This window comes from Gracilinanus agilis, chromosome 3, assembly GCF_016433145.1.
Source record: "Gracilinanus agilis isolate LMUSP501 chromosome 3, AgileGrace, whole genome shotgun sequence".
Lineage (NCBI taxonomy): Eukaryota > Metazoa > Chordata > Mammalia > Didelphimorphia > Didelphidae > Gracilinanus > Gracilinanus agilis.
Window position 1 is genome coordinate 280,490,366 of NC_058132.1, and position 9,423 is coordinate 280,499,788.

The window sequence follows — 9,423 nt, forward strand, 5'->3', positions numbered from 1 at the left end:
AAAAGGAAATAGTTTAAGAAGAAGAGGTAGGACTAGGGGAGGATACAAAAATGTCAGTGAATGCACAACTAATAATTATAACTCTGAATGTGAATAGGATGAACTCTCTCATAAAACGGAAGCAAATAGCAGAGTGGATTAGAAACCAAAATCCTACCATATGTTGTCTACAAGAAACACATATGAGGTGGGTAGACATACACAAGTTTAAGTTAAAGGGCTTGAGCAAAGTCTTTTGGGCGTCAAATGAGAAAAAGAAGGCAGAAGTGGCGATTATGATTTCTGGCAAAGCCAAAGTAAAAATAGATATGATTAAAAAAGACAGGGAAGGTCATTACATCCTGATTAAAGGCAGTATAAACAATGAGGAAATAACATTGCTCAATATGTATGCACCAAGTGGCATAGCACCCAAATTCATAAAGGAGAAACTGGCAGAGCTCAAGAAGGAAATAGATAGTAAAACCATAATAGTGGGAGATCTAAATATTCTTCTGTCAGATCTAGATAAATCAAACCAAAAATAAATAAGAAAGAGGTAAGGGAGGTGAATGAAGTCCTAGAAAAATTAGCTCTAATTGATATGTGGAGAAAAATAAATAGGGACAAAAAGGAATACACCTTCTTCTCAGCTACACATGGTACAATCACAAAGACTGACCATGTAATAGGGCATAGAAACATTGCAAACGAATGCAAAAGAGCAGAAATAATAAATGTAACCTTCTCAGATCATAATGCAATAAAAATAATAATTAGTAAGGGCACCTGGACAGGAAAATCAAAAACTAATTGGAAATTAAATAATATGATTCTCCAAAACCAATTAGTCCAAGAAGAAATCATAGAAACAATCAACAATTTCATTGAAGAGAATGACAATGATGAGACATCCTACCAAACTCTGTGGGATGCGGCCAAGGCAGTACTCAGGGGGAAATTTATATCCTTGAGTGCATATATTAACAAATTAAGGAGGGAAGAGATCAATGAATTGGGCATGCAAGTCAAAAAACTAGAAAGAGAGCAAATTAAAAACCCCCACATGAAAACTAAATTAGAAATACTAAAAACCAAGGGAGAAATTAATAAAATCGAAAGTAAAAGAACTATTGAATTAATAAATAAGACTAGAAGCTGGTACTTTGAAAAAACAGATAAAATAGACAAAGTACCGGTCAATCTAATAAAAATAAGGAAAGAAGAAAACCAAATTGACAGTATCAAAGATGAAAAGGGAGACCTCACCTCTAATGAAGGGGAAATTAAGGCAATCATTAAAAACTATTTTGCCCAATTATATGGCAATAAATATAACAATTTAGGAGATATGAATATTTACAAAAATATAAATTGCCTAGATTAACAGCAGAAGAAATAGAACACCTAAATAATCCCATATCAGAAAAAGAAATTGAACAAGCCATCAAAGAACTCCCTAAGAAAAAATCGCCAGGGCCTGATGGATTCACAAGTGAATTCTATCAGACATTCAAAGAGCAACTAATCCCAATACTATACAAATTATTTGATAGGATAAGCAAAGAAGGAGTCCTACCAAATTCCTTTTATGACACAAATATGGTACTGATTCCAAAGCCAGGGAGATCAAAAACAGAGAAAGAAAACTACAGAGCAATCTCCCTAATGAACATAGATGCAAAAATCTTAAATAGAATACTAGCAAAGAGACTCCAGCAAGTAATTAAGAAGATCATCCACCATGATAAGGTGGGATTTATACCAGGAATGCAAGGATGGTTCAACATTAGGAAAACCATCCACATGATTGACCATATCAACAGTCTAACAAACAAAAACCACCTGATTATCTCAATAGATGCTGAAAAAGCCTTTGACAAAATACAGCATCCATTCCTATTGAAAACACTGAAAAGTATAGGAGTAGAAGGACCTTTCCTAAAAATAATAAACAGTATATACCTAAAACCATCAACAAGCATTATATGTAATGGATATATTAGAAGCCTTCCCAATAAGATCAGGAGTAAAACAAGGATGCCCATTATCACCTCTATTATTCAACATAGTACTAGAAACACTAGCAGTTGCAATTAGAGAAGAAAAAGAAATTGAAGGTATCAAAATAGGCAACGAGGAGACTAAGCTATCACTTTTTGCAGATGATATGATGGTCTACTTAAAAAATCCTAGAGAATCAACTAAGAAGCTTGTAGAAATAATCAATAACATTAGCAAAGTTGCAGGATACAAAATAAATGCACATAAATCATCAGCATTTCTGTATATTTCCAACACATTAGAGCAACAAGAGGTAGAAAGAGAAAACCATTCAAAATCACCCTAGACAATATAAAATACTTAGGAATCTACCTACCAAAACAAACACAGCAATTATACAAAAACAACTACAAAACACTTTGCAAACAAATAAAACTGGATCTAAACAATTGGAAAGCCATTGATTGCTCATGGGTAGGTCGAGCTAACATAATAAAAATGACAATTCTACCCAAATTAATTTACCTNATGGGTAGGTCGAGCTAACATAATAAAAATGACAATTCTACCCAAATTAATTTACCTATTTAGTGCCATACCTGTCAAACTGCCAAAAAACTTCTTTACTGAATTAGGAAAAACTATAACAAATTTCATTTGGAATAACAAAAGATCAAGAATATCAAGGGAAATAATGGAAAAAATGTGAAGGAAGGGGGCCTAGCAGTACCATATATTAAACTGTACTATAAAGCAGTAGTCATCAAAACGGTATGGTACTGGCTAAGAGACAGAAGGGAGGATCAGTGGAATAGACTTGGGGTAAATGATATCAGCTAGACAGTGTATGATAAACCCAAAGAGCCCAACTTTTGGGACAAAAATCCACTATTTGACAAAAACTGCTGGGAAATTTGGAAAACAATATGGGAGAGATTAGTTTAGATCAACATCTCACACCCTACACCAAGATAAATTCAGAATGGGTGAATGACTTGAATATAAAGAGGGAAACTATAAATAATTTAAGTGAACACAGAATAGTATACTTGTCAGCTCTCTGGGAAAGGAAAGATTTTAAAACCAAGCAAAAGTTAGAGAAAATTACAAAATGTAAATTAAATGGTTTTGATTATATTAAACTAAAAAGCTTTTGTACAAACAAAAACAATGTAGTCAAAATCAGAAGGGAAACAACAAATTGGGAAAAAATCTTTATAACAAAAATCTCTGACAGGGGTCTAATTACTCAAATATACAAGGAGTTAAAGCAATTGTATAAAAAATCAAGCCATTCCCCAATTGATAAATGGGCAAGAGACATGAATAGGCAATTTTCAGGTAAAGAAATCAAAAGTATCAATAAGCACATGAGAAAGTGTTCCAAATCTCTAATAATTAGAGAAATGCAAATCAAAACAACTCTGAGGTATCACCTCACACCTAGCAGATTGGCTAAAATGAAAGAAGGGGAGAGTAATGAATGCTGGAGGGGATGTGGCAAAATTGGGACATTAATGCATTGCTGGTAGAGTTGTGAACTGATCCAACCATTCTGGATGGCAATTTGGAACTATGCTCAAAGGGCTATAAAAGAATGCCTGCCCGTTGATCCAGCCATACCATTGTTGGGTTTGTACCCCAAAGAGATCATAAATAAACAGACTTGTACAAAAATATTTATCGCCATGCTTTTCATGGTGGCAAAAATCTGGAAAATGAGGGTATGCCCTTCAATTGGGTAATGGCTGAACAAATTGTGGTATATGCTAGTGATGGAATACTATTGCGCTCAAATGAATAATAAACTGGAGGAATTCCATGTGAACTAGAAAGACCTCCAGGAATCGATGCAGAGTGAAAGGAGCAAAGCCAGAAGAACACTGTACACAGAGACTGATATACTATGGTAAAATTGAATGTATTGGACTTCTGTACCAGCAGCAATGCAATGACATAGGACAGTTCTGAGGGATTTATGGTAAAGAATGCCACTCACATTCAGAGGAAGGACTGCAGGAGAGGAAACATATAAGAAAAACAACTGCTTGAATGCATCGTTTGAGGCGGACATGATTGAGGATGTAGACTTGAAACTACCACACCAGTGCAACTAACAACAATTTCGAAATAGGTCTTGATCAATGACACATGTTAAAACCAGTGGAAATGTCCATCAGCAATGGGTGGGTGGAGTGTTGGGGGTGAAGGGGAAAGTAGGAGCATGAATCATGTAACCATGTTAAAAATGAATATTAATAAATGTTTAAAATAAGAGTTAAGGAAGGAAATCACATATTGATAAAAGGATCCATAGGAAATGAAGTAATATCACTATTAAACATATATGCACCAAATGGCCTAGTATCCAAATCCAATTCCAAATAAATTAAAGAGGTGAATAAGATTTTTAGAAAAGATAGACTTGATGAACCTCTAGAGAAAACTGAAAGGAAATACAAGGGAATATTTCTTTCTCTCAGTAGTACATGGAATCTTCACAAAATTTGATCATATAATAAGACAGAAAAGCCTTACAATCAAATGCAGAAAAGGAGAAATATTAGATGTATAATTGACAACTCTGGGCTTCTTATCAGGATCCAAACACTGAAATAAATAAAGTTTAAGGCCAGGCAGAGGAGTCACACACCACTTCATTTATTATCCTTTGAGTTAGATTTTTTTATATAGAGTGCTAAATCATTGTAGAATTATATCATCTCATTGCTCACAAAATATTGTTTAAGAAAAAGTAGTACCAGCCATAGTATTGCTGGGTTTGTACCCCAAAGAGATCATAGATAAAAAGACTTGTACAAAAATATTTATAGCCACGCTCTTTGTGGTGGCAAAAAATTGGAAAATGAGGGTATGCCCTTAAATTGGGGAATGGCTGACAAATTGTGGTATATGCAAGGGATGGAATTCTATTGTGCTCAAAGGAATAATAAACTGGAGGAATTCCATGTGAACTGGAAAGACCTCCAGGAATTGATGCAGAGTGAAAGGAGGAGAGCCAGAAGAACATTGTACACAGAGACTGATACACTGTGGTAAAATAGAATGTAATGGACTTCTGTACTAGCAGCAATGCAATGACCCAGGACAATTCTGAGGGATTTATGGAAAATAATGCTACCCACATTCAGAGGAAGAACTACAGGAGTGGAAACACAGAAGAAAAACAACCACTTGAACACATGGGTTGATGTGGACATGATTGGGGATTTAGAATCAAAACGACCACACCAATGCAACTATCAATAATATGTAATTAAGTCTTGATTGATGACACTTGTTAAAACCAGTGGAAATGTGCATTGGATATGGGTGGGGTTGGGGGTTGAAGGGGAAAGTAAGAACATGAATCATGTAACCATGGAAAATTTTTCTAAAAAATAAAAAAATAAAAAAGATTGACCATGTACTGTGATAATGAGAGTAAACCTACCCTGCTCATTTTTATATTTAATCACCAAAGGTGTAAGCACCACTACTCAATTCACAAGTGGGGAAGTCTGTGATCCACTTGAGCAAAAGTGGGTGACAAATAAGAACTGACTGATTGTCCCCTGGGCAATCCTAAGTAAAGTGTTTGTTGTGATTGGACACATAAACTAAGAGGAAGGCACAAGAAGTGATGCAAGAGAAGCACCTTTAAAAGGAAGTGACAACTTCCTATAAGTCAGTTCATGTTCAGTTTCTGGACCTGAAGCTCAAGTGGGTGTTCTGCTCTTCTCTTTAGCCTGAAAATGGACCTGGAGGAGCTCTGTCTGGGACCTTGGACTTGGTAAGACTGTTCTTAAATCTGTCCCTTAGAACTACACATAGTGAGTGTAAGAGTGACTCTTCCTGAATTTCTCTGAAGGAACTCTCCTTTCAAGAAAGGCTTTGTGCCTAAAGCTTTTGATTCATCTGACCCTCAGCCCTCCTCTCAAGATGAGCCTTCCCTGGCTGAGGACTAATTAGCCCTGCCTGGGTTGAGCCAGGTGCCAGAGCAAATTACCTAATTTGTTAGGTTAATTATCTTAACCTATCCTCTCTCTGATTTGCTTACTTTCACTCTCTCTTCTCATTTGTAAATAAACTACCATAAAAGTCATTTGACTTGAGGTTTTTCATTAGGAATTGAATCAATTCCTTTGTGACCAAAACTTAATATTCAGTAAACCAAACCCTTATGTTCCCATATACAGTACTAGGGCACAAAAACATGGCAAACAAAGGCAAAAGAGCAAAAATAATAAATGCAACCTTTTCAGATCATAATGCAATAAAAAGAATAATTAGTAAAGGTACATGGAAAGACAAATCAAGAAATAACTGGAAATTAAGTAATATGATTCTCCAAAATCAGTTGATTAAAGAACAAATCATAGAAATAAATATTAATTTCATTGAAGAGAATGAAAATGAAGAAACATCCTATCAGAATCTATAGGATGCAACCAAATCAATACTTAAGGGGAAATGTATATTCCTGAGTGCCTATATTAACAAATGAGGGAGGAAAAGAGATCAATAAACTAGGCATGCAAATTAAAAAACTAGAAGGAGAACAAATTAAAAATCCCCAGGTAAAAACTAAATTAGAAATCCTAAAAATTAAAAGTGAAATTAATACAATTAAAAGTTAAAGAACTATTGAATTAATAGATAAGACTAGAAGCTGGTACTTTGAAAAAAATAAATAAAATAGATTAAGTACTGGTTCATCTCATAAAAAAAGGAAAGAAGAAAACCAAATTAACATTATCAAAGATGAAAAGGGAGACCTCACCTCTAATAAAAAGGAAATTAAGATAATGATTAAGAACTATTTTGCCCAATTATCTGACAATAAAAATGGCAATCTAGGTAATATGGATGATTATTTACAAAAAATATAAATTGCCTAGATTAACAGAAGAAGAAATAGAATGCGTAAATAATCCCATATTAGAAAAAGAAATTGAACAAACCATCAAAGAATTCCCTAAGAAAAAATCCCCAGGGCCAGATGGATTCACAAGTAAATTATATCAAACATTTAAAGAACAACTAACCCCAAAACTATACAAACTATTTGACAAAATAAGCAAAGAAGGCAAATTCCTTTTATGAAATAAATATGGTACTGTTTCCAAAGCAAAGCAGATCAAAAACAGAGAAAGAAAACTCCAGAACACACTAATCTCCTTAATGAACATAGATGCAAAAATCTTAAATACAATACTAGCAAAAGACTCCAGCAAGTGATCACAAGCATTATTCACTATGATCAAGTGGGATTTATACCAGAAATGCAAGGATGGTCTAATATTAGGAAAACCATTCACATAATTAACCAAATCAACAACCAAACCAACAGAAACCACACAATAGATGCAGAAAAGGCTTTTGAGAAATACAATACTCATTCCTATTGAAAACACTTTCGTATAGGAATAGAAAGGCCTTTCCTAAAAATAATAAACAGTATATATTTAAAATCTGCAAGAATCATCTGTAATGGGGATTAATTAGTTGCCTTCCCAATAAGATGAGCAGTGAAACAAGGATGCCCATTATCACCTCTATCATTTAACATTGTACTAGAAACACTAGTAATAGCAATCAGAGAAGATAAAGAAATTGAAGGTATTAAAAAAGGCAATGGGGAGACTAAACTACAACTGTTTGCAGATGATATGATGGTCTACTTAAAGAATCCTATAGAATCAACTAAAAAGCTAGTGGAAATAATCAACAACATTAGCAAAGTTGCTGGATACAAAATAAACCCAGATAAATCATCAGCATTTCTATATATTTCCAACTCATCTCAGCAACAAGAGTTAGAAAGAAAAATCCCATTTAAAATCACTCTAGACAAAAAAAATATTTAGGAATCTATCTGCCAAGATAAACACAGAAATTATATGATCACAACTACAAAACACTTTCCACACAATTAAAACTTGATCTAAATAATTGGAAAACCATTAATTGCTCATGAGTAGGATGAGCTAATATAATAAAAATGACAATCCTACCCAAATTAATTTACTTATTAAGTGCCATACCTATCAAACTCCCAAAGAACTTTTTTACTGGATTAGAAAAATTCATAACGAAGTTCATTTGGAAGAACAAAAGATCAAGAATATCAAGGGAACTAATTTTTAAAAATTTGAAGGATGGGAGCCTAGCACTAACAGATCTTAAACTGTACTATAAGTCTGTGGTCATCAAAAAGAATATGGTACTGGGTAAGAGAAAGAAGTGAGGATCAGTAGAATAGACTTGAGGTAAATTACCTCAGCAAGCTAGCTAGTGTTCAATAAACACAAAGATCTCAGTTTTTGTGACAAGAACTCACTATTTGACAAAAACTACTGGAAAACAGTATAGGAGCAATTACATTTAGATCAACATCTCACACCCTACACCAAGATAAATTCAGAATTGGTGAATAACTTGAATATAAAGAAGGAAACGATAAGTAAATGAGGTGAACATAGAATAGTTTACCTGTCAGATCTATGAGGAAGGAAAAATTTTAAGACCAAGCAAGGGAGAGAGAATATTACAAAATGTAAAATAAATAATTTTGATTACATAAAATTAAAAAGTTTTTGTAAAAACAAATCCAATACAACCAAAATTAGAAGGGAAGCAACAAGTTGGGGGAAAATCTTTATAACAAAATCCTCTGACAAAGGTATAATTACTCAAATTTATAAGGAGCTAAATCAGTTGTACAAAAAATCAAACCATGGCGGTTCCGGGTTAAGATGGCGGCAGAGTAAGAAGCAGCTCTTAACCTCTCCTGACCGAAACACACAAAACTCCTCAAGGGGACATAAAAACAAGTCCAGACGAACGGAGGAACCCCACAACAGGGCACAGCGTGGAAGGTACGTGGAATCGAGGCATTTCCATGCTATAAAGGGGTGAAACAGCTCTCACTAAATTGCGGGCTGAGCAATCACCCCACCCCCACCCCCTCCACACACAACATCTATAGTGCCGAAGCCAGCTAAAAAGAAATAGAGCAAATTTGGGGCACCCATCGAGTCATTGGCAGCTCTGGGGCCTGTTCCTGAGAGCAGCAAGATTTAGGATCCCAGTAAGCCAAAGAACGCACGCGAAATCTGAACGCAGGAGCAGAGAGTGGACGCAGGACGCAGAGCACGGGCTGAGAGCACAGGCACAGGCGGAGGCGTGGGTGGAGGCAGACATAGCTAGGAACTAAAGCTCTGAAAACCTGAGTGGGGAACCAGTGCAGACGGGTATACGACTGTGGAAGAAGCACCCCGAGACTTGTAAAGGAACCTCCTGCAGAGGATCAAGCAAGGGGGTCCACCAGGGGGCTTGACCTTGGAAAAAACCAGAACTCAGACCTCAGGAGCCAATACACCGTGGACAGACACTGAGCGCGAGGATAAACCTGAGAAGCTGCTGGGCTAATGATGG